This window comes from Ambystoma mexicanum, chromosome 1q (assembly GCF_040938575.1).
Source record: "Ambystoma mexicanum isolate Mex_15411 chromosome 1q, UKY_AmexF1_1, whole genome shotgun sequence".
In the NCBI taxonomy this organism is placed as follows: Eukaryota; Metazoa; Chordata; class Amphibia; order Caudata; family Ambystomatidae; genus Ambystoma; species Ambystoma mexicanum.
The window spans coordinates 46,168,653-46,192,813 of NC_090922.1; the positions used below are offsets into that span (position 1 = coordinate 46,168,653).

Below are 24,161 nucleotides of genomic sequence, written 5' to 3' on the forward strand. Positions count from 1 at the left end.
TGGGTGACTGCATCCAAATTCGAAGAGGCAGAAGCTAGGTCGAAGCGCCGTGCGGCAGCGTCACCTGCCTGGCCATCAACGTACCCGCCCAAAATCCTTGCGGATACCTAAGTCGGATGGGCAGGTCAGTAAAACGTACACATTAAACTGCAAGCAATTTAACAGGAACCGCACACAAAAAAAACGAAAGTGGCGGTACCTGCGATTCGCAGCGGGGCCTGACATTTATAGCTTAAGTGGTGCCCATATTTCCAAGCATTCCGCGGCAAGGAAATAATTTATTATGGTATTAACCCAAGGTACTAGGTACGCCCTAGCCTCATCCCCGCGTGTCCTTAAAAAAACAGTCTCCCCATTTACAGATCAACCTAGTAAAGTACCTAGGCGTATTCCGTCTATTCACCCAGGACCCTTCTCTTACTGAGATTGTTAGGTCGGTGGCATTTATAGCACCGCTGCTATTTGTATGGTGCCCAGGCCCTCCAGTGAACCTGAAACAAAGTGACGGGAGATACGGAACACAATGACAGTTAAGATATTTAACAAATGCGCACTACAGAATATAAATATGTACAAATACATGGGAATAAACCCAGGGAATTCCCCGCTTGCGATCCCGTGGACAGTTTTATATGCCACCATCAAGAGAATGCCATAAAACTGGTGATCTTCAGGAGCATGTATAGGCCTTTGTGTTTTTTTATGCCGGGGTCGTAATAGTGTGGCACAAAGCAGGAAAGCAACGCATATTGCAAATACAAAAAGCACATTGCAATTACACATTAGCACCTTTTCTGACTTATAACGATTTGTTATGCTGACAAATACACCTATGTGACTATTGCTAGAAATACACAACTTTACAACAGTTAAGGAATAAGTGGCCATGTATAATGAACAAAACGTTGTATTTTTTGAAGTTTAATGTTAATGGACATTTGTACCACGCACTATCACCACCGGAGCGGTCCCCTGGCGCTCCGAAAGAGGAAGGGAGGTTGAGTTAGTGGGAGGAAGCCGGAAAAGTGCAAGAGAGCAGTGATGTGCTGTTGGCGGCCTCAGCCTGGTGGGTCAGTTGGCTGGACCTGGGGCGTTTGCGGGTAGTCGTCGTGTACGTTGTGCGAGTATGTGTTTTTGTTTTGTTATTGTAATGCAGTGAAGTTTGTGCAGTTTGTTGTGCTGTAGGTTTTCGTTGCGTTTGGTTTGGAGTTTGAGAGGTGTACGCAGATGGGGAAATTGTTAGTGGGGTTGGTTAGTTTACATCTCAGTCCCGAATTGAGGCGCTCAGCTTGCGTAATCTCCCCGATGCACCCCTGTCTTGATCTGTGTCCATCTAGCATACAAGGTTCCTTACTCCTCTTCCCCCCACCCGTGGAAGTTAGAATTGCGGAAAGCCATGCACTAGCTCCTAGTTTCCCCATTGGTAGCGCCGAGCTGTGTTTAGCTCCTTCGTGTGGGATCTTAATTGCTAACCCTGCAGCCACCCAAACTACGATTCAAAACTTCATGACCACCTATCGCGCAATGGCGTGTACTCTGCTCCCAGATGGAATACATGTTGTAAACATTCGCGAAGTGTATTACTCTCGTGCCATTGTTCCCCGATTCAACGCGCCTAACACTGAACCCCACTTGTGCCTTTAGCTGGGTGTTCCATAAATAGGATCCATCTCCTACAATCAATACATCCACTAATCACGTTCCTTCTAGGCGCCCCACTGTATATAGAACTACAAGTGTCCTCTGGACATAAGTCTATTTTTGCTCTCTGCAGACAGAGAGTCAACAGATCGTGGTCAATAGTCTACTCCCGTTAGGATATTAACAGGATTGGGTTTATACGGACATAGACAAGACAGAACTTAGAATCGTAAAATAGACGCAAAGATATTTAACAAGGTATCTTTAATAGTAATACTTAAGAGGAAAATATAAAATCATATGCCCAATGACGAGAATGGCAAGCTCAGAATGGAATTCCGCCCATACTTTTTAAAACAGGACAAGGAAAGTTCTCTATACACATTAAGTCTACCACCTGGCACAGTACACACCTTTCCTTGTGTACGAATGCATGCATACACATAAAACAAATAGCGGTAGTGACGACAAGCACGTTCTTTTCCCTCTAATTGAGGGAAGTTTGCGAGTAGAAAAACCAGGGCTTCATTTTAAAGTAAAATCACCACAAATATAAAACGGAACTAATCTTTGTAATGTTCAATGTACAGTCCCCTTCCTCAAGCGGCCCGAGCTGTAGCTGCAAGCGTCGTGGTGTTAAAACCACAGTACACATTTCAATTTAGTCAGACCCCTTAAGAAAAATCTCCAGAATGTTGTTTGGCACTGATGTGCAGGAAGTCCTGTGTAGTACGCACTTGGTGATAGTGCCTATGGTGGTAAATGTCCGTTGTTCAGATTCTTATAAACTTTTGTTGAAGCTCTAAAATTCACGCCATCTTTTTTCATCTGACCTTCTGCAATAAAGGTGAAGCCACTAGGGTCGGACATGTGCTGCGAGGATGGGCTAGTCAATACAATAAAAACAGCATTCCCCGTGTTCACATTGGACTGTTGCTTGTTATTCACCAGGCCACCCTCTTCAGCCGCAAACTCAGGGAGATTAATGGGCTTTGCTACCATCTCTGTCTCGAGGCAACAGGTGGCCCTCGGCGAGGGCTCAGGTCGTCATAATCCCCTCTTGACTGCTGCGCGTAGCGCCCACCTCGAGCTGGAGGAGCACGATCATAGCCGCCTCTGTCTTGCATTGGGTAACCCATGGGGCGCCCTCCGCGGTCATCGTACATCACGGTGAAGCCACCGTAATCATAAGAGTCATCGAAGTAGTTTGGATCATACGGCTGCGCACGGCCTTTTATTGGCGTCTCCGAAATAAGGTCGAGGATGTGCTCGATGCATTCAATAACTTTCTCGGGCTTTCCGCCAATTAAAACAACTCGATCCGTCGACTGAGGGCAGCAATCCCGGAATACGGTAAGGGTGGTCTGCGTCTTCTCTCGCAGCTCCTTGATTTTCGCACCCTTAACGCCAATGATTCCGCCCGCCAAACTCTGGTGAATCAGCACCCTCAGTTCACAGTCCTGGTCACTCCCTTTAAAGTGTTGGTTTTGCTGATTAAACGGGGCCTCTTTGAACGTAGGGAGGATTTTTTTCAATATTTCTACAATGGCTTCTTTGTACGCATTGATGATAAGTATGCGCTCGGGGCCGCTGCTGTCTGCGATTGAAATGCTGGCCTTGTAGTCCGATCGTAGCGCCGTGATGTTTTTGCCGCCTTTTCCTATCACTGCTCCGGCATTTTTCACTTGAAGCATAACGCGTAGCTCTACCTTCTCGCCAGAGTAGCGCGTTTTCTTGGGCGTCTGGTCTTTGAGCGCCTGCTCCTCCTCCGTATCGTCGGCGGGGCGTTTGCCGTTCGCCTCGGTGTTACTGTCCAATTCAACATCTCTTTCAACGTCTCGTTCGGAATCGCTCGCCATTTTGCTGAATGGTCGTATACACGCGGCCTCCTCCGTCTCAACCGCTCTCAGCTAGAAAGGACCGAAACAGGAACAGGAAATCGCTACCAGAACGGAAAGACAAAGACCGAGACTGCAGCGAGAGCAATGGAAGAAAGACTGCTACTATCTCGACGTAGCGGTTGGCACGTGAACGCGTAAGAGTAGACATCTTGGAACACCTTAGTGTACTTTTTTTCCTCTCGAAAATACATTGCATTTAAAAACGAATGGACAAAACCAGGCAAGATTACAGAGAATATACGGTTTGTTGCATAACTGTACTTTTTAATGAGGTATTTGCAAAATGTTATTTCTTACAATAATAATTACATGTATTCGAGCTATTTGCAAAATGTTATTTCTTGCAATAATAATTACATATGTATTTCTTTTCGAAGAAGTAGAAGTTCATCTCATATTTACTAACGAAAAGAAATTGAAGTTATTACATTATGTTTTAAATATTGCATTGTATTGTATGTAATTTATGAAGCCGAACATGAAGTTATGCTTCTCCGAGCTGGCGGGCCTGTTTGTGTGCATACCTCAGGCTCTCGAGGAGGCTGGGCTGGGGTCTTAGTAGGCTTGGCGCCTTTGGATCCTGCGAAATGGAACGATTCAAGAGATGTACAATATGATATGCAGGCCATGAATACCGTGGCCTGATTTGAATTTTATGTCAAGACACGGAGGCTCGGATTATGCTTATCTCTCAACTGTACTTTTTTGTTTATTTTTTTTATTGTGAAAATATCTTAGTTTCTTACAAACTTCACTTTACAATTCACATTTCCACTTTATCAATTAAGTTCGTCACTTCAAACTTTACTTCGTAACACAATATCATAGCTCTCAACTCACACACTTTTGGCGGGTGTCAGCCGCCTTGTAAAGGGCTGACTCACCTGCCAAGCCTCTTGCACGCCCATTCATTCCAATGGGCGTCTCATCCGCCAAAAACAAAATCGGGTGATTTCACCCGCCTTTGCAACACAAATGGTTGAGAGCTATGCAATATGAAAATCAGCAAATTCATCAAATGAGTCCAAATTTAAAGAGGGCACCCCGTTTTGTCAGCTCACGGCTTCAATATACTATCGAAATAGTCCACTACAGCACATGTTCGCCTATAGCTGTCGCCTGCAAGCATTGTCAACCACCAAGAGTCCAAATCCCCATTCAATGGGGCGAAATGTTCTAAGAAAAAAATTATTTTCCAATTTAGGATTTCACAACTTACTCCTGGATGTTTTAGTGATTCTACAGCCTTGGAGCAGAATCGGCATAAATTGTCTGTGGCCTCAGGCAAATGTTTCAGATACTGCATTTCCTTTGTTGCGTACAGGTTTAACTTAATTCGCAGAAATTGGTCACAGTGGTATCTGGATGGAAACATCACCATGTACTTGGGGAGAGGTTTCAGAGATCTTCCTTCATCACCATGTTTAAGAGCTATTACATATTTGCTGCATTTATCCAATGTTGCGAACTTGCGATCCAGTCTCTTTCTAGCAACTTTCGTTGCGTAACAAAGTTTCTAAGTCAATATTTAGATGGGATAACTGGGTTTGGATCTTCTGTACCTAGCATTCAAGAAGCCCTTTAAACGGAAGGCTAGGATTTGGGGCAAGTATTTGGTAAGATTTCACAGTCGGCTGCTCGTTCATTTTCCTCCACAGCGCTACAGAACTTCCATAGCACTATGGAGTATAAGGATTGCACCCTGAGTTTGCTTCTGATCAGCGTCACTGGTACCCCCTTTGGAAGGTGCAGCATCTGTCTCCAAAAATGGCCTTAAAGCACTTCCCAGAACACTTTAGTGATATTAAATCCAGCCTCACTGGCAAACGTCATAACTGCCATTACTTTTTGGCGATAAAACAGGATAACCGGTTTCATCGTGAATTTGCTGTAGGCGGCATGAATTTTCATTCCCTGTAGAGCAAGATTTTTAATTCGAAATTTTAGGTCATCAGTCTATTGTTGCTCACATAGAGATTTAATGAACAAGGGACCCAAATATCTAATCGAGTTGACTCTTTCAAGGGCTTTGCTGGGTACTTGCCACGTGAAATGTCAGATAGATTGCCAAGTCATTTCATTTAGTGATCTTTGGAGGCCAATCTGTGTGGTATCCATTAAGACAATGTCATCTGCGTAAAGAATCCACATAATTTGATGTCCATTTAATTTTGGTGGAAAAGATTTAGTTTTTTCGAAGGCGATGTATACATCTGCCATATAAAGTTTGAATAATAGGAAGGCAAGGGGCAACCTTGTTTTACTCCCTTCTTAGTACTAATGTCAGATGACAACTGTCCTTCTGCATTTAGACGTACTCTAATGGAGATGTTGCTGTGGAGTGCTATGATGGGTTGCAACTGGGCAGGTGAGCAATTCCATTTTTCCAACTTGGTCCACAACCTTTCTCGATCCACATTATCAAAGGCTTGACGCAACTCTATGAAGGATAGGAAGAGCTTCTTGTCATCTCTCATCACCTCGAATTTTAATAAATTTAAGATTACAAAGTTAAGCTCGACCCCCACACCCTTGGTTAAGCCTGTCTGCCTGCTATCAACCAAATCCACATCGTCGGCCCATTTCGCCAAACGTTTCTGCAGAAAGTTAGCAAAAACTTTGCCTACAACATCTAACAAGGCAATCGGTCGGTAGTCGTTCGGGTTTAGCCGATTTCCCTTTTTAAAAACAGGAATGGCCACTGGCGCTGCCAGGATGGAGGGATTGTTGATGAGGCAGTGATTTGTTTAAACAGGATCTGGATAAAGGTTGTCCATTCATTTTTATTCTTCTTTAGAATTAAATTGGTCAGCCCATCCGGGCCGGCAGCACCTGAGTTTTTCAGTTTACAAATGCCCTCTAAGATCTCTGCTCAACTTGTTTCAATTGCCATTGGTATCTTTACAGAGCAGCTGATATGATGTTCTAACATAATCAGAGCACTAAATACCATTGAGTAGTGGTGTTCCCATGTTTTTACATTGATGGTCATTGATAAGTGTGCTTTTTGGGTAATACACCCATCTTTGAGAATAGTCCAAGTATCCCTACTATTTTTCTCACAAAGATGGATTTCAACAAAATCTCCCCTCTCTGCTGATCAAGCAACAATTTAAATGCGATATGCCAGTTGCGATAGCTTTGTCAACGCTTTTTTATGGCTTCCCATGTATTTGGATTTTTTGAAGCTTTTAACAGTCTAATGTCATGCCTTAGGTTCTTTTTTTCCTCTGCAACTTGTTTACTGAACTGATGTTGTCTGACCGGCTGTATCGTTCTTGACCCAATTTTCACATTTTGTAACTGTGTAAGCAGGGAGGTGTAGTTCACAGTTCCACCCGCTGAGTCACTTAGATCAGAAAGCCTATAGCATAGCATTTCTGTATCATTTTGGTTAATTCTTAATCGATTTAGGACTGGGTTAATGCGCAAGGAATTACCGTAGGGATTACGAACTTGTTGGCATTCAGTTACCCAGATCAAGTGTAAAGGGTTGTGATCGCTGTTGGCCGTTGTAACAACTTTAAGAGATTTCAGTGATGGGATCAGATTTTTTAGGCCCAAATGTAATCAATAGTTCTCTTAATCCCTGCATTATGCCATATGTGCTGTGCTGGCATATCACATAAGATGTTACCATTTAGCATTGTAGTTTCTTGCTTTTAGTTCCTGTGACCAACATTTTCAGCGCTCCTCCTCTTTACTTTTTGAATTGTGGTCGTTTAGTATTAACAACCCCTTCCGATCAAACCAACTTAGATTTAAGTCACCGCAGACAATTATGGTTATGTACGCCTACTGACAGATACTGTCATCATTTAGACATTAGAGTTGATATCTTAGCCGGATTCCAATAAGTATTGATGAGTAACAGGAATGTCGTGTTAGACCTATTGGCAGTCATATTTATTATAGTTCCTTGCACAAAAAGGTTAGGATTTATAGAATTCACAATTTTCCACTATGAGTCATTTTTGAGCAATGTCAACAAACCAGAAAAGGGACGACCAATTTGGTTTTTCCCTGCACGGTTTAAAAGAGGTATAGCCATCACAGATTGGCAGCTCGCGGAGCCACGTTTCTTATAGAGAAAGCAGTGAGTATAAAAAAAATGTCCAAGCCACCAGCCTGGAACAGATGTGAACATCCTCTTGTGTTCCAGGAAATAAGAGAGCGCTCCCTTTGTACCAATACCAGTGAATGCTATTGATGACAAGGCCAAATACTTTTATCCAACATTGCTCGATTTGCAACTCTTCCATCTGCATCCCAGTATTTGAGTACCTTCTTCATGGCGTCTCCAAAGATCTTGTCACCTTAGTTCATTTCGTGTCGATTCCTGCTTCGGTGAGATTTGAGTATATTGACAGCGTCTCTCTCTGGGACCTGCCTCATCTTCATATGCAGACATTTCGTAACCATAGGATAACAATGCATCACTACCCGCCAATAGGGTGCTTTCGATCAGTGCTGAGTGAGTGTGTAAAATCACCCAATCCGATCGAAGCTCCGATCCATATTCCACAATGTTAATGTCATTTGTCGTAATTGTACGCAACGCCAGAACAGAATGTAGTAATTTTAAAATGTTGTGTCTATTCAAATTGACCTAATTTCTGGGACCCACGATATTTTCTATTTGTATTTTACACCATAGGTTTGTTGATTGGTGATTCTGGGTCCTGGGCACTCTTCTCACATTTTCTGTTCCACGTACTTGCCCTTGAGTATACTTTGTATTAAGTTCATGAACCCTCATCTGAGCTGAACCGTGGGGGCTGAACTGCTTATCATTCAACGACTTATCAGGTACATTTAATCCTTTGTGGCTTGGTCCACTTACTCCTGCGTGGTCTGAATTCACCTGACTTAGTGCATGTGGGTTAACAACCACTTGTTGTGATTGCTGAGGCAAAGCACCTGTTTGATTTCCGGCTGCGCCCGATCCATCTGCAGAGTCATCCATGCTATTTCCAGAGTTTTCGTCTTCAATCGATTATGTGGATAAATTGGTTAAATCGTCTGATATGGTCATGTGTCATCAGGTAATTTTTCGTCCAGCTTCGGTCGTTTAGACACTTGACTTCTCATCTCCGAGATCATTGTTATTTCATGAGAGCTGGCATCGTTTTCATGCACAGTTGTAGATTTTCTCTGCTGAATTTTTCGTTTAAATATAGCTGTCGGCGGTAGTCGTTACATTTCAGATGAAAGATCTTGAATCATTAGATTTTCTTTTTCTGTTGACGGCACTCACAGCTTGATGCAACACCCTAGAGGAGCCAGTCTTGGGTAGTGATCTTTGGCTGTTGTCTTTTACAAACGTCACTTTGGGTTGTTTAGAGAAAATATCAAAGTCAGAAATTTTACTGAGCGACTTGGTAAAAACCGTAGACTGTGGTGGCAATAAGGGCTCCTTTCTTACATCGGCCGCTGCACACTGCTTTATAGGGATTGCCACGTTCGTTTGGTTTAGAGTGCCTTGAGTATCCTTTCCTTGAATGATCTGGGTCAACAAGGACCCAGCAGGATTTCTCTCTGGTAAAGGTTGAGCATCACCAGTGGCACGTCTAAAGTTCCAGATTGTGAAGTGCAAGGTGGTTTCAGATGCTTACTTTTTTTACGCACTTTTGTAATGGATCTCTGGAATGTTATTTGTACTCGTGAGGGGAACAACCCCATCCACTTTTCTCCCTTGTGAGTGCAGCATACACTCTCACTGGTTCTTCATACCGGTCGACTCGCAGTATGGTAAGTTGTGATGTATCCATTTAGAGCCATCAATCACAGCTTCCACCAACTCGGATTTCCCCTCCAATTCTTGACGTGCAAGATCACTTAGTTGGTTTTGCCACTTAAGTGAGGCCTCAGCTTTGAAGTCCAATCTTTGTTGGATTTGTAATGTAAATGCTTCAAGTGTAGATAGTTTTCCATCCATCAGACTCATTTGTGAAATTTGATTACGCATTGTCATGTTTAGTGATTCATATAATTTCACAATAAGGGCAGCATGGCTGTTGAAGTTGCTGCCATGGCATTATTGTAAATTTGCGTCCCGTAGCCAACAGGTGGCTGCACCTGGGTTACCAGATTGAGTAGGTCTTCTTTCAGCGCGGTCTTGACCTGTACAGTGATTAAATCTATTGCCTCCTTATTTCCCAAGGGCAAAAAGTCTTGGTTTTTTACGGGACGGACCGGATCAGGATCAGAACATCTTGGTTTGCACAAATCAAATGGTGGATTTAGGAAACCTTCATCTTTTGCACCGTGTGGTAGTTTAGGTGCATTTGTGTTGCCCAACCACGGAGGTATCTCTGTGGACCATGCCTCCTTATGCCACTTAGCCTTGCTTGTCAAGACTTCATGGAGTGGTGGGTTTGCAAGCTGTGATAAAGTACCACTCTTTTCACCGCGTAGTAATCCCCCATTCATTGTGTCAAAACTTGCACCAAAGTCAGCTTTTAGGCAACGAGCTAAGCGAGCTTCCCGAATGTGAAGGTCATCACGATTTCCAATGGGCGTGGAACATTGTGATGCTAGCTGATTTTTCTGTGCTGGACCTTTCAGAATTTGTACAGGTAGTTCACTGTCTATGCTACCACCATAATTAACATCCCTTAGTGGACTCGAGAAGTCACTAGATGGCTTACAATTTATGGTTGCCGAGATGACTTGTTTTGGGGGCAACCCGACAGTTGAAACTGGGTCTTCACGCTGATAGACATTACTGTCATCTCGCATATCCAGTTCCTTTTGTACCAATTGTTGGTTGGGATAGATCTTGGGGTTCTCAGCCGAGTTGGGGTATTCATCAAGATTCCACGATGGCATAGTTGAACTGTTGGCAGTTTCAGACTCTGTTCCCAAGTCCACAGTATCAACTTCATATTGAAGACTATGTTCAACCAACTCGGCATCAGTGACATCACTGATTTTGTTCTTCAAAACGGATTGGATGTCCAGTGTAAATTCAGAATCAATCGTTGAACTTCTTTCTTCCATAAGATTAGAAAAATCTTCGCTGGCCATTCGATCAAGGCCACAATTGCTTCCCACCATTTTCTGTTCGCTGTTTGAAATAATGGAACACAGGTTCTTTTCAACATTTATCTTATTTGGGGTGTCGGCTCGCGGACTGTGCAGATTGACAACTTCAGGAACCCGTGGCAAGTGCACAGTCAGGCACAACACCAACCTCAACAGACCCGTTGGTGAGTGCGACTTTAGATAGACCACTCTCAGTCATCAGCGCGCTGCAGGGCAAGTCGATGTCAGTTCCACAATGAGATTTTTGCCTAGTTAAGGGGCCTGAAATTGACATGATTGTTTGAGACAGGTCACCAACTTGAGCTGTCTATTTTAGTCTGTTTTTAGTTTTAGTTGAATTTTGCTTTTCTTTTTTCAGAGTGATTATGGGGCTCTCTAACAACCCCCAAGATACCAATGTTCAAGTCTTAGGGGGTATGCAAGGAGCACTATGCAAACGGACAAAGTAGTCAATTATTGAAATAGTCAATGACACTAGTTCAAAGTTATTATAGCCATGTTGGCCTTCACTCAACCAGTCACTCTACCAATCCCCACCAGACCTCACCTTGGGATTTCTTCTGCTTCGACCTCAGTGAGACTCAAAAAGGGTTTAACTTCCTTCGGTCCAGATACAATGTAAAAACAAATTCGGTGGTGCCTTTGAAGAACGGCGTGTAAATGTGTAAAAGCGTCAAGACGGAAGGGGGTACTTCAGAGGCTTTTTCCAAAGTTCCGTCCTCCTGCACCTCCCGATGCCTCCCGAAGACTCAGGAGACTGCACGACTCTGCGTCCACTCCGCGGTGTTCGTGGGTCTTTGACTGCGTGGCTCCGCCTTCTTTGATGAAGCTGGAGAAAATACTGCAAAGCAACAGGGACTGCTGCACACGCTGCACCTCAGGAGACTCTGCATGACTCCGCCTTTACTTCTCGAGCAGCCATCATAAACACCAAAAATATAACAATAACAAAGGACAAACTACAAGTCCCACTTATAGTCGGTTGTATACTAATTGACCTTTTCACAATTGACCTCGGGAGAATGTACCTAATTTAGAAGGTCAATTAGGACATATATGAGGGGGAAACCCCCCGCAATCCCCTGACTCAAACCAAAACCCCTGCAACCTCCCACCCAACCCCCTACATATATAAAATAACTAAAATAATATAAAGGTCAATTGTGCAGAAGGTCAATTAGGACCACTATAATTAAGTCAATTGTGCAAAAGGTCAATTGTAAAAGGTCAATTTGTGTAATACCTTATAGCCTTTGCTAGTCCAAAAATATTATTGGTCCATGTAAACACGTGCTCACTCCAGACCTATCAAAACCATATAGTCACATAAACACTTGTAACATCTTGAATCTTCCTCTTTCTCGAACAGCAAGATAAGTGTACATTTATTTTCTTCTTTTATCTGTGAGTGTTGTGTGTACTTTAACCGCGCCCACGTTAACTGGGGGAAGCTTAGCGTGAGCGCTCTGCAGGTATTGTGTGTTGGGGCTCATCCACATAGTGTGTTTCGATCGCCTGTCTCCGTACCGGCGACTGCAATTTCAGAGGGTGGGCGCCAGGGGTCACGGAGTGTGATCGGAGTGCGACGGACCAATTTGCAGTTCCGGTACTCCAGATCGCACTTCTGTGATCGTCGTAGAACGCAAGCAGCAAATCAGAACGAGCAGATCATATTGAGTTTATGTTTACCTGAAACGGTGCTCGGAAGAACAAGCGAATAGAATAGAGCATGAACAAAGCGGCAATCAAGCTCAGCGCTCGAAATGAGATGTACACAGTGAGTGCACAGCGCCTCTGCTGGCCAAAGGAGCTTCGACAGCTCATTGCAAGTGATGGGCAAAGTCCCCAGTAAAACCTGTTTGCTGAAATATCAGCTAATAACCTTACAGGAACAGGACCAAGACTCCTGTACTGATACATTATCGCATAATCTCCCATATAGTCACTGCCCATGAGTAGCTCCAGCGATGAGGGCAAGGCACAGATCAGCCAAAAGAGAATTCAACCCAACATGGGGCAAGTGTTACAGAAGGCTTAAGGAGCCACTATGGGGCATGGATCCCACAAGATATTGCGGAAGGAGGTATAGGCTAAAGTTCTCTCAGGGCATGGAAGAGCTCAGGGGAATAAGAGAACATGGGAAAGAAAAAGGAGGAAGAAAGTTATCCCGCCAGGCTCAAGGAGCCCGGACCCCACCCCTCCCCTGGGCACGCCATACAAGAAGAAAAGTGGCAAGAGGAAGACAGTGAGGTCGGTCCTCAGTGAGAGCAAGCAGTTGGCAGCACACATCTCCCAGCAGCTCGGATGAGCAGGGGGATGAGGACTGGCAAGATGATTACACAGAAGATGAGGTAGTATCAATCTCATCCTCAAGCGAAGAGCATAAAAAAGCTCCAAAGAAAAGAAAGGTCACTGTGGATGACAAAGTACAGAGCAATGATTTTGATCCAGAGGCCCTCGTTCAACCTTGTTATTCTGAATGGGAGACGCCAAAGAAAATCGCGGCATAACTCAAAAAACTCATTATGACACCTCTGGCGAAGGAGGTCAGAAATAGGCTAAGGACAGAGTGCCCTAGACCTCACCTTCCTGAGAGGATCGCAGACACCCCAGAGATGGACGATAAGATGGTCACATTTATGGGGGGGTACGTCAAGGACATAAGGAAAGGGCTTGATAGGTTCTCGCAATCATGCCTGGACAAGATGTTGGACATTGTGGGTCCGCTTACAAAGATCCTACAGATGGCCGAGGAAGCAGGTGTAGAGGAGGTGCCAAGCTCGATTCACACTCCAACCACACATTTTGAAGTACCAGGAACGTTCACGCCGGAATATCCGATGTATGATGAGCAAATAGAGAGCCGCAGTTGGGCTCTGTCCAGTACCTATCAGAAGAACAACACCTGTTGAAGTACCGACACCTAAGAGAACCTGGACAGTAAGGTACCCACTGAGAAAACCATATCGACAATGAGACAGAATGATGAATGTCAGAATGCAATCCCTGAAGAAGCTAAAAAGATACTGAAGGAAGATGAATGGTGACGTCACAAGAACCCGGACTAACTCACATATAGGAGATATGACGACCTGTGAATGATGAAAAGAGACGAAACACCATGGACAAGTGACATCCTGAGCCTAAAGTGAAATAATTGATGTCAAGTTGTCAGAAATTATGCCACATGCACGATGAAGATATTCAGTTAGTGTAAACGTGTACATATGCAAGGAACTGCAAGATGCAAGAATTTGTGAGGCTTGCTTATGCTTAGTAGTAAAATAGATTGCGGAAAGCGCCACCCATACATATCTACCTCAAAAGGAGCACTTTATATAAGTATACCTCCACTATGCACAAAAGCAGAATCAATCAAGGGTTACTAAAGGTCTCAAGAGAAGAGCTTTGCAGCGAACAAATCGAGAATTAAAGACAGAGAGAAACACAGACGAAGGCAAATCGTGCCAAGGAGCCAAAGTTGTATCGGCTGAAATAGACGCAACAGTGGATACAATTAATGAAAAGAAGAACAGAGTATCCTATTCAGAAACGTCAAGATAAGCCACAGATGGCAGATGGCTGGCAAAATTAAATAAAATATACAAATTGCATGAAGAATAAGACGATTTTGGGGGCGTGGCTTGAATGCACACCATGCGGCTGTGCTTTCCGTGAGCTCCGCTCTGAGGGGCCCAAGCAACATGAAAATGCTGAAATTTCAGCCCCACTCTGCTTGGCAGAGGATCGTAATGAGTTTCTGAGGCGGGAGATACAATTTGGACCCGAGCCGCATCCCGCGGGGCTCGCTGCTCGACCTCGGGACTACTGTTGTCGGTGCCTTCAGGGAAGAAAATGGCGGCGCGTGCCATCCGAGCTCTGAGCAGGAGACCTGTCGAGTCTCTCCCACTGGTCCGCTGGGGCAATCCGCTCCCTCACCTGGCGTTCCCCACTCCTCCCGCCGAGGGCTTTGCAAATTCGCCCTAAAATATGCAGGAGTCCGGGGGGGTCCGGGAAGGCCCCCCGGCGATAGGCTCGGCGGTGGGGGAGGGGCAGCGCCGCAACTGGCTGTGGATGGAGCGGCCCTCCTGCCGGGTCAGAGGAGATCGTGGTTCCGGAGCTCTGGAGCCCGGGCTGAGTTGGGGCAGACGGAGGCTCCAACCCACCCTGGACCCGCCGCGTAGCGCCGGCTCTGGAGGTTCGTTCGGTGCGGAAGACAGTGTAAGCCCTGGGCTCGGCGGAGGGACGAGCACCGGAGCGGTGGAGCCTTGATCTGCAACGCACCGCTGCCCCTAGAGAGTCGCTCGGGGCATCGCTAAAAGGTAACTCGAGCCCGAGAGGGGGGTGGACTGAGAGGAGGAGCGGAGGAGCACCCGCAGCTGAGAGCCTGCTCTCGCTGGACTTCGCTGCCCAGCCTCACTCCTGGGGGTCGCATGGAACTTTAAATAGTTTAAAGGAATGGCGGCATATATAGATGCAGGACGGCCTGGTCCTTGATACCGGGGAGGGAGGCCGGTGGAGAGCAGAGGGTCTATCTTTTTGGGGCTGTCACAAGGAGGAGAGGTATACGGTAACAGACGCCCACAACTGTCCACTTGAGGGCTATGAGTGACAGTAGCATGCCACAGATCTGCAATCCGGGAATAAACTCCTTTACCCTACCAACTGATGCTACGTTACAACGCCAAAGTCGGCTCGTACACACCGGGGGACCCATGCTCTCACGTCTAAATCGGGTTGGAAAGGGCTCGGGAGCCCTCTCATCACTCTGGGGGATGCCCAAAACAGCCATAAAAAAGAAGGGACAAGGCATACAAGCCTTCTTGGCCCCACAGCCCGTGAGTCCCCCTTCCACACACTTGGTAACGGCCGAGATCCACCCGGCCCCGTCTTCAATCTTGCCCCAAAACATGGCAATGTCCAGGGAGGATTTAGAGCACATGTTCAGATCTCTCAAACAAGACATTACTCAAGAAATTAAGGAAGAGATCAAAACTTCCAAAGAATCTTTGGCACAATCCCTTGCAGACCTGACTTCCCACCTAGGAGGGATTGAATCCAGGGTCAGTGACTTGGAAAACTCGGCATGCGAACAAGCCCATAACAATGAGGCCCTAACAGAAAGGGTGCAGATTATCGAGGAACAGCTAGAGGACATATGGGCTAAGCAAGCCGATCTGGAAAATAGGTCGAGACGGAACAATGTACGCCTCCGAGGAGTTCCTCGACAGATTCCTGATCAGGGCCTATCCTACTATGTAAAGACTCCAGATCCCTCCTGGACCTCCCGCCAAACGAAGAACTACATTTAGATAGAACTCACCGAGTATACTCATCTGCCCAGATCAAGAGGAACCTGGTACCAGACGTGTTCACCCGAGTTCATTTCTTCCGCCAGAAAGAAGCAATTATGGCGGCTGCCAGGAACTCGGACTCGACACAATTCCATGGCACGAAGATCCAGCTCTTCCAGGACCTGGCTCCCTACACTCTAGCATGCCGGCGGCACCTACAGAAACTAAACTAACCTCTGTGATTGTCCTCCTCTCTCTTGGGGAACTCACACAAGAACTCTCCTCTTCCAACCTCGGGCGTGAGACCGTGAAACAACTGGACACTCTGAACGCAACCCAACGCCCTGAACGAACATATAAAGGATCACTGGAATTTCCACGTGTTAATCAGCTTGGGCGCCCGAGTGGATGGCGCCCTGACCTACCTTACATTTGGTTAAAGGTAACTCTGGAGATGGGATTGGTACATTCCGAGACTGAAACAAATTGGTTATCTTGTTTTCTATGCTTTTGCTTTGATTTTCTGTTTGAGTTCAACCTGAAATGCTTTATTTGGTATTATCTCCCCTCTCACCACAGATTTCTTAACAATTACACTGCATTGAGCTCCCTAACCAGATGCCTAATGCCTAGTCCTTTTGGAGGAAGGAAAGGGAGATGAAAACCCATGTGACTACAATATGGCAACCCCGAGTTATAAATGTATTTCCCTTAACGTGCAGGGTCTGAACTCCCCCCTGGAACGAAAAGCACTCCTGCACAGATTAGGATCATTAGATGCAACATTCTTATTTCTTCAGGAGACCCACCTACGGCCTGCTGATGAATTCCGCCTTAACGACAAGCTCTATTCCACTAAGTTCTTTGCCTCAAGTGGCCTAAAGAAACGAGGGGTTGCCATCCTAGTGCGCAGGGGGACTTCCTTTAAAACCATGGGGGTGGTGCGAGATGAAGTGGGGAGGCTCTTGCTGGTCAACGCCATGTTGGATGGTCGTAAAATCACATTGGTTTCCATATATGGCCCCAATGCCAATCAAGACCTGTTTTTTATGAAACTGTCGAAAGCTCTATTTGACCATGCTGAGGGAGAAGTAATCATGGGCGGTGACTTCAATGCAGTGTTAATCCCCTAGTTGACAAGACCCTCCCACCCACGCTGAACGACAGGAACAATTTTAGAGCCTTGACCTCCGTGCTTAAAGAACATTCCCTGATTGAAGCTTGGAGATATTACCATCAGGAGGAGAGGGACTAAACTTACTTTTCAGCTGTTCACGGGGGATTCTCCCTGAGGCGCTCGTAGACCATGTCCCAGTACTACTAACCATAGCTTCCCCATGAGCTAGCCCCCACTCAACTCCCACCTGGAAGCTTAACGACTTCCTCTTGGAGGATCCAGTGACCTGTGCCCACATTCGAGAATCCTTAGACCTCTACTTTAATGAGAATGACACTGATGATGTGTGTTGGGGCATGGTCTGGGATGCAAGTAAGGCAGTAATTAGGGGGTCAGTTTATTGACCAAGCAGCGCAACGAAGGAAAGCTAGGAGATTGCTCCAGGAACAGCTGGAGGGGGAAGTCCATAGGTTGGAGCACATACATAAAAGGAAGCCCTCACGGCGCACACTACGAGACTTACGTATGGCAAAAAAAGCTCTCGAACTCATCACATGGGGAGGGCAGCATATTTGTCAGGTTTCCTTCCCCATTCAGGCTATTTTCCCTTATTCAAGTTTCCTTCTCATTATTTCTCTTTATTATCCTTTTTTAGATTAGCCTTATTTGGGTGGGAAGTTTTCTATTGTAGTTGGTTTGGCCTTAACTTGCTGATTCAGAATCCTGGTTCTGACCCAAAGCAAAATGGAGTCTCACAGTGACAGCTCTGATTGGTTAGAAGACACTGCAGAACAACAATGAACATTCTAAACTGTCACTCTGTGCCTTTCATCATCTAAACCCCAGCTGAGAGGACATGTTTAGTGGCTGCTCCTGCTTTAGACTTGGGCCTGGTGGATTTTATCCTTCAGGTGTTAGCAGTTGAGCGGCTACTTTCTTGGGGGTTCTTGGAGAAGCTATCAGTTGTCAGGAATTCGTTTTTGAAGACAGGAAACTCTTAAGATCCTTATGAATTCGCTCTGGAGATAAGTGACTTTGTGTGTACTGCAGCTCTGTTCATTTTAATGACATTTCCTTGAAAATTCGAAAAAAGTTATCTTTGTACTTGTACTATTGAACTTCCTGAGTGCGCTTGAACGCTATTTGAAAATACGCGTACTACTTGTAATCTGAAATTATCGTTGGACCTTTGCGCGTGCTCGTGTATTCAACTGCGCGTGTGTTTGCCAGCGCGTGTGCTCCTTAGCGCGAGAATCTGTTCGTCTCGTGAGAATTCAAGAGCGCGTGTGTTTGCCAGTGCGTGTGCTCCTTAGCGCGAGTATATGTTCGTCGCGTGAGAATTCAAGAGCGCGTCTGTTTTCCAGCGCGGGTGCTCCTTAGCACGAGAATATGTTTGTTGCGTGAGAACTCAAGAGCGCGTTTGTTTTCCAGCGCGGGTGTTCCTAGCGTGAGATTCATTTGTCGCGCGAGAACTTTAAAGCGCGTGTGTTTCCAGCGCGTGAGTTTCCGGACGCGAAAATCTAATTGCCACGTGAGAACTTTATAGCGCGTGTGATTTCAAGCGCTTGTCTTTTTAAACGCGTGTATTCGATCGCGAGTGAACTCATTGCGCTTGGATTATAAGGCGCGTGTGAATAGGCGCGGAAGTTCATCAACAAGGATATTTTTTAGCGCGTGTGTTTTTTCTGCGCGTGTTCTCGTTTGCTCGTGAATTCTACTTTACGTGTTTAGGCTTGCGCGTGTGTTTTCTGCGCATGGATTTTGCTTTCCGTGCGCGTGTTCTTCAACGCAGGAAGTTTTCAACGTGAACTTCATCTGTATGGAAATAACCCGCGTGTGAGTTTAACACGTGTTTCTTCAAGAATTCACAAACTCAATGGAATTGTAAATAGTTTGAAAGAAAAGGAAAGAATAAATAAAGACAATTTAACTGGACATCTAGTGCATTTTGGAAAAGAGACAATGAACTAAACTTTCCAGATTTGCCCAAAGTAAGAAGTTGCTGTGAATTTCAAGAGTCTCAAGTAAGAGAGATTTTCAGCTTCTTTACAAGCTTCTCTAAGAAATTTCAAGAGAAGAGCCAGGTATGATTCTTAATTATTAGTTAAGGATTTAAAGTCTTTCCCATTCCTAAGGTTAAGTAAGTAAATAAAGGAATTGTATCTGCTTTTCTTATATCCTCTGCAGGTTCAGCTCTGGTTAGCCTTGACGCAGTCTGCCTGGTGTTGTTTTGTTATCCACTTCCCCCTTTCCCTTTGGGGTGTAGTTTACAGAGCTGAATTGAAATCTAGTTCTGGGAATTACATTTCAGGGGGATCGTTGGGGGTTCAGCAGCTTCCGTGGACACAGGACCTCTCAGCCTGACACATACATAAAAGGAAGCCCTCACGGCGCACACTACGAGACTTACGTATGGCAAAAAAAGCTCTCGAACTCATCACATGGGGAGGGCAGCATATTGCATGATGCGCACCAAACAATACTTCTATACCAGGGGTAACAAGGCCAACAAACTATTAGCGGCTAAACTAGGGAAACTGACACGACAGAACAGGATTGACCACCTAAGGGATAAAAAGGGTAAGAGCACCACATCCGAGGAGGAGAAATGCCTCATTGTTGAAGAATTCTTCAGGGAACAGGCAGCCCCTCATAGAGGAGATTTGCAATCCACCAAGAGGTTTCTAAATGCAGCAACCTTACGACAACTCCCGCACGCCCTCCAGGAACCCCTAGAAGACCCAATATCCTCTGAAGAAGTAGAATCAGCCATAAAATCACTCCCTATTGGCAAGGCTCCGGGCCCGAATGGCTTCACAAATATATTCTATAAAACCTCTTGTAAGGATCTCACGCCACATCTCACAAGGCTATTTAACGAATGTTGGGGAGCCGGAACGGTCACACAATCTATGGCAGAATCTAGCACAACTTTAATTCTGAAGCCAGGGAAGGACCCTGCGGAATGCTCATCCTACTGGCCCATAGCCTTGCTCAATACAGATGCCAAGATATATAGCAAGATTATAGCACGGCGACTGGGAGAGATCTTGCCCACACTAATAGACAGGGACCAAACCGGTTTTATTCAAGGTCGTTCTGCCCATGACAACATCCGTAGAGCGATTGATTTGATTGCTTTGTCCCCATCAATCACGGGCCCTTTATCCCTGCTATCCCTAGATGCCCATAGAGCATTTGGTAGCATGTCATGGGAATACCTGCAGTCGGTCCTGGAAGAGTTTGGATTCAGCCCTCATTTTATTAAATCGATTTAATCAAATTTCCGAATCCCCTCTACCCGAGTACGAATCAACTCCCGGTGGACACGCCAGATACTCCTCAATAGGGGTACCCGTCAAGGGTGTCCTCTATCGCCTCTAGTATTTGCGCTGGCTATGGAACCTCTTGCACAACACATCCATTCCCGTCCCGACATTCAGGGTTTCGAGGTGGAAGACCAATGCCACAAAGTCGCACTTAATGCAGATGATGTGCTCTGTTTCCTAAGAGATCCCCAAACCTCAGTCCCCCCCGCTTATGGAGCTCCTTGGTCAATTTGCGGTAATCTCGGGATTTAGGATAAATATGGCTAAATCGATAGGCCTGAATTTATCTGAACCACAACAAGTGCTAAACGCCCTCCACAGCACCTACTCCCTCAGATGGGAAAGCTCTAAAATCACCTACCTGGGGGTGCACCTGACATCAACCTACGCAGGCCTATCCAAGGCTAACGTTCCCCCCTTGCTAAAAGAAGCTAAAGATTCCTTGCAGAAATTGGCTCTTCAGGAGATATTGTGGTTAGGACGCATAACCGCAGTCAAAATGACCTTGCTTCCGAAACTCCTTTACACACTACAGGCACTTCCACTGCTCATCCCAGAGCGTGACTTTAAAAATCTACAGACAGAATTAGGCCATTTCATTTGGCAGCGGAAAACGCCCAGGATCCAGCGCAAAATCCTCACTCGAAGCAAACAGATGGGTGGTCTTGGACTCCCTTCCATACTAAGATACTATGAGCAACCCAAATTGCCCCTATCCTGAGCTGGACCAACTCCCCTGACCCCCCTAAGTGGCAGGATATCGAGCAACTGTGTTCAGAAGCCCCTCTCGCTCATCTTCCCTTCCTTCCATGGGAAATGCGAACCTCCTGGAAACCTCTCCTTCCAACCACGAAAGCAACGCTTCAATGTTGGGATAGACATTCTAAATTAAGAGAAATCTCCCCAGGGTTCGGACCCCTCTCCCCAATCACACAAAACCCGGCGTTTACACCAGGGCTCCAGGCTAACTCTTATCGGCGCTGGTTGAGCAAGGGACCTCTGCGATTGCACGAACTATATAAGTATCAAGTCCCACTGACATTTGTCCAATGCAGAGAAAAGTTTAACCTTCCTGAGACCGAGAGGTTCCGATACATCCAATTACGGCACTGGGTCACCAACCCGACTATCAAAAAAGCTGCCCCTAGACCACTGTCAGGCCTGGAACTGACAGCGGCGGAAGGTCAACGCTCACAGAGAGCATCAACCTGCTATCGCCTTCTAGAATGGGTCCCGGAAGAGGAGAGGCTACCATATATGACAGCTTGGGAGAGAGAACTGGGAATTGAAATACCCCCAGAATCTTGGCAGAGAATCTGGGACATGGCACAGAAGTCCTCTAGATGCACTTCAGTGAAGGAATGTACACTTAAAATCTGTTATCGCTGGTATTTCTCACCCCAGAGATTGCATGCGATAAACCCGGAATACCCGGATACATGCTGGCATGGCTGCGGCGCGAAGGGGGATCTGGGACATCTATGGTGGCAGTGTCCGATTTATTCAAACTTATTGACTAGAGATTAGGTCCAAAATTAAGGACATAACTGGAATCTTTCTCCCCATGGACCCATTAGTGATGCTGTTGGGGGACTCCCCAGAGGACGGATCCTACCCCCGCTCTGGCCCTACTGCCCGCCTGATTACCCAATTGCTCATGGCAGCCCGCCTTACACGGGTCTGCTTTTAGAAGGAAATAGACGTCCGCATATAACACTCTGGTGGGTTAAAGTGTGGGAACTCTTGGGCATGGATAAGTTAACTGCTGCAATAGACGGGCAGACTCCTAAGTTCACGAACATATGGGGCCCATTCCTGGATCACGTTGCAGAAAAAGAGCATATGTTCTTTCAGCCAAGAATGATTAAATATCTCTGTCAACCCTGACACGCTTTTGGAACAAAGGAAGTACCGTGAGACGTGGTGTAGAACTGGTTCAAACTTTGGTGAGATTTTCTCTTATTTTTTTTTCCCCCTGTGTCCTTCAATTTGGATAATTATTAACGATTCAATAATCTATCCTATCCCCAAGCGATACCTTCATAGATGCGATTCATAAAGTTATTAAAATGAAATGTTGATGTTGAATTGGAATTTAATTGTTGTTGTACCTGCGAAGAATGTTTTGAAGTTGATCTCCTAGCAATGATGAATTGTAATAGGCAATAGATTGTTTTGATTTGCTATAATTTTGAGATTGACTGCATCACCATCTGTAGTGATGCCTGATGAATTAATGTTCAAACAATATTTCAATTTAAAAAAAACTTAGAAAAAAAAAGAATAAGACGATTTCACGGTGTCGAAATCACATGACCAGACGGGCGAGAAGGGATAAAACTTTCACACCTACGCATGGACCTGTGCCATGCACAGGTGTCTTAACTTTTCCAGCCCAAGAAGCAGTCTCGAGGCGAACCACAAAGAAATAATGGACACATGACCACTTTCTCTAGCTCGGGAGGAAACCCGAGCTAGAGAAAGATACCGGGAGGATACCCGAGCCAGAGAGAGGATACCGGGAGGATACCCGAGGCAGAGAGAGGATACCGGGAGGATACCCGAGGCAGAGGATACGCCCACATAGCTATGCTTTAATATAGCGCTAGAAGAAGCCTGCATTCAAAGTCCTGAAACAAATAGGACGCTATAGGAGACCAAAACGATTAAAAAAGACGTTTTGAAAGGAATGGGCTTACATTCCATGTCGGAATAGTGATAGGGGTATGAGATTCATGTAGCCGGCCGGAGTCTGTCTAGTCTGTTGATGACGACATGGCAGAGGTGCCTGTCTCAGTGTGGACTACATGCCCTTATGACGTAGGCTTGTTGAAAGGAGTCGGGGAAGTTAGGATTACATTGAAACCAGGAGCAATTTTACCAAAAGCACAACAGTATCCCATGTCTAGGGAAGCAGATGAAAGGATTTTCAAGACAATTTCTACCATGATGGAGCAGGGTATTTTGGTGACGTCAGAGTCGTCATGCAATACTGCAGTGTACCCTATCAAAGGCAGGGTCTTGGTGTTTAATCCAGGACCTAAGGCCGATAAATGATATTGTAGAGGCCGAGTTCCCTCTAGTCCCTAAACCGTCCACAATCCTATGTAATATACCTATTGAGGCAAAATATTTCACGGTGATTGACTTGAAAAATGCATTTTTCTCAATCCCATTGGACAAAGACTCACAAGATTTGACGTCATTCACGTTCAGGCAAATGTGTCTGAAAAGCATACTGTTACTTCAGGGGAACTGTGAGTCTCCTTCGATTTTCAACAGAGTCCTGCAGATGGACTTGAGCAATATTGCATTAGAGAGTGTTGTCTTGCAATATGTGGATGACATCTTAATTTGCAGCACGACAGAGGAAACGTGCAGACACAGTTCTATTAAGTTATTGACTATATTGGCTGTGAAAGGATATAAAGTTGACAAAGAGAAGTTACAATATTGTCAACAAGAAGTGCTGTACATAGGCCAACTAATCTCACATGAAGGGAAAAGGGTTACCCCTGAAAGGGCAGAGGCCATATTAAACACTGCCAAGCCACACACGATAAAACAGATGCAGAGTTTTGTAGGATTATGCAATTATGTCAGGGCATGGGTCTTTGACTACAGCTCTTATGCCAAGCGCTTGTTGAAGCCCTAAAGAAAGCACAGATGACGAAAGAAAAAATGGAATGGACCGAAAACATGGACGGCATCAGTTTTAGGGATTCCCAATTATGCAGAGGAATTCTACCTGTTTTCACACACGAATGGCAGTGTTATGACAGCAGTACTCACACAGAGGACCACGTTGGGGTACAAGCCCCTGGCATATTAC

At 45.5% G+C, this 24,161-nt stretch overlaps 1 pseudogene; it reads right to left on the bottom strand.

Annotated features, from left to right (window-relative positions):
• Positions 1 to 1,888: 1,888 nt before the first annotated feature.
• Positions 1,889 to 3,602, bottom strand: LOC138524341 (heterogeneous nuclear ribonucleoprotein K pseudogene; annotated as a pseudogene).
• Positions 3,603 to 24,161: the final 20,559 nt, after the last annotated feature.